Below are 2500 nucleotides of genomic sequence, written 5' to 3' on the forward strand. Positions count from 1 at the left end.
TTGAAACTATGAGTGTGTGTTTATTGTATGAAGCTCACACCTGAATGTTACGACATGATTGGTTGTTGGCCAGCCAATCACAAACGAGGTCTTGTTGCTGCACTTTATGTTTGTGACATGGTGCGTACAGGAAGCCAACCAAATATCTGAGAGATTCACCCGAGCTTTCAGTTTCAGATACAGAGACCTACACACACACACACACACACACACACACACACACACACACACACACACACACACACATGTATATATATTTATACAGCTGCATCTCAATAAAGGAGAATATCATCAAAAAGTGGAATTATTTTTGTAATTCAGTACAGAAAGTGAAACTGGTATATTATAAAGATTCATCACACACACACACACACACACACACACACACACACACACACACACACACACACACACACTGAATTATTTGTTTATTTCTATTTATTTTGATAATTTTGACTCACAGCAGATAAAAACCCAAAATTCAGTATCAGAAAATGAGAATATTGTGAGAAAGTTGAATATTGGAGACTCGTGATGTCTCACGCTAATCAGCTCATTAACTCCAAACACCTGCTCAGGTTCCCTGAGTCTTAAAATGGTGTCTCAGTCTGGTTCAGGCTCCACAATCATGGGGGAAAACTGCTGACTCGACAGTTGTCCAGAAGACGATCATTGACCCCCTGCACATGGAGGGTGAGATCCAAAAGATCATCGCTGAAGAAGCTGCTGTTCACAGACTGCTGGATCCAAGAACATTAATGGAAAGATGAATAAAAGGAAAAAATGTGGTAGAAAAAGAATTAAAAAATGTGTGGAGATTCACAAAAAGTGGACTGCAGCTGGAGTCAGTGCTTCAGGATCCTCCACACACACACACACACACACACACACACACACACACACACACACACACACACACAGACGTCTCCATGGGCTACAACAGACTCATTCCTCGTGTCAAGCAGCTCCTGAACCTGAGACAACATCAGAGGTGTCTTACATGGACAAAGGACAAAAAGGACTGGACTGTTGCTCAGTGGCACAAAGTCGTCTTTTGAGATGAAAGAAAATTGTGCATTTCATGTGGAACTCAAACCCCCAGAGTCTGGAAAAAGAAGAGAGGAGAAGCACAGAATCCAAGCTGCTTGAGGTCCAGTGTAAAGTTCACACAGTTAGTGGTGGTTTGAGGAGTCGTGTCATCTGCTGGTGTTGGTCCACTGTGTTTTATCAAGTACAGTCGTCTACCAGGAAGTTCCCTCTGCTGACCAGCTTTATGGAGATGCTGATTAAATTTTTCAGCAGGATTTGGCACCTGCCCACACTGCCAAAAGCACCAAAAGTTGGTTAAATGGCCATGGTGTTGGTGTGCTTGACTGGAGCAAACTCACCAGACCTGAACCCCATAGAGAATCTCTGGAAACAGATTGATCACCTCCATGCCACAGTCTGATCTCCTCCATGCCACAGACTGATCTCCTCCATGACACAGTCTGATCTCCTCCATGCCACAGTCTGATCTCCTCCATGCCACAGACTGATCTCCTCCATGACACAGTCTGATCTTCTCCATGCCACAGTCTGATCACCTCCATGCCACAGACTGATCACCTCCATGCCACAGTCTGATCTCCTCCATGCCACAGTCTGATCACCTCCATGCCACAGACTGATCTCCTCCATGCCACAGTCTGATCTCCTTCATGCCACAGTCTGATCTCCTCCATGCCACAGTCTGATCACCTCCATGCCACAGACTGATCTCCTTCATTCCACAGTCTGATCTCCTCCATTCCACAAACTGATCTCCTCCATGCCACAGACTGATCTCCTCCATGCCACAGACTGATCTCCTTTATTCCACAGTCTGATCACCTCCATGCCACAGACTGATCTCCTCCATTCCACAGTCTGATCTCCTCCATGCCACAGTCTGATCTCCTCCATGCCACAGTCTGATCTCCTCCATGCCACAGTCTGATCTCCTCCATGCCACGGCTGATTGAGGCAGTAATTAAAGCAAAATAGGCCTTGACCAAGTATTAAGTACAGATACAGTGAATCAATATACTTCCAAAAGACCAACAAATTCACTCAAAATGTTTTGAGCCAAAATCATCAAAATGAAAATAAATAAACACTTGAAATATTTCAGTGTGTGTGATAAATCTACAGAATATACCAGTTTCACTTTTCTACTGAATTAATCAAATAAATCAACTTATTAATGATATTCTAATTTATTGAGATGCAGCTGTACACACAATCGTATGTTACACACAATCACAATACACACAATCACAATCACAACACACAATCACAACACACACAATCACACACACACAATCACAATACAATCACAATACACACAATCACAATCACAATCACACACACACAATCACAACACACACAATCACAATACACACAATCACAATACACACAATCACAATCACAGCACACAATCATAATCACAACACACAATCATAATCACAATACACATAAT

At 42.8% G+C, this 2500-nt stretch overlaps 1 protein-coding gene across 4 annotated transcripts in view; it reads right to left on the minus strand.

Moving 5' to 3' along the window:
* Positions 1–2500, minus strand: part of arhgap20b (Rho GTPase activating protein 20b) — a 25623-nt gene that overhangs the window by 16721 nt on the left and 6402 nt on the right. For all 4 annotated transcript variants that reach the window (XM_046839124.1, XM_046839125.1, XM_046839122.1 and 1 more), the window contains one exon: positions 41–187. The gene's annotated coding sequence lies outside the window, so the exon portion shown is untranslated. The remainder of the gene's footprint in view (positions 1–40; positions 188–2500) is intronic.

The sequence above is a fragment of the Silurus meridionalis genome, chromosome 25, assembly GCF_014805685.1.
Source record: "Silurus meridionalis isolate SWU-2019-XX chromosome 25, ASM1480568v1, whole genome shotgun sequence".
Lineage (NCBI taxonomy): Eukaryota > Metazoa > Chordata > Actinopteri > Siluriformes > Siluridae > Silurus > Silurus meridionalis.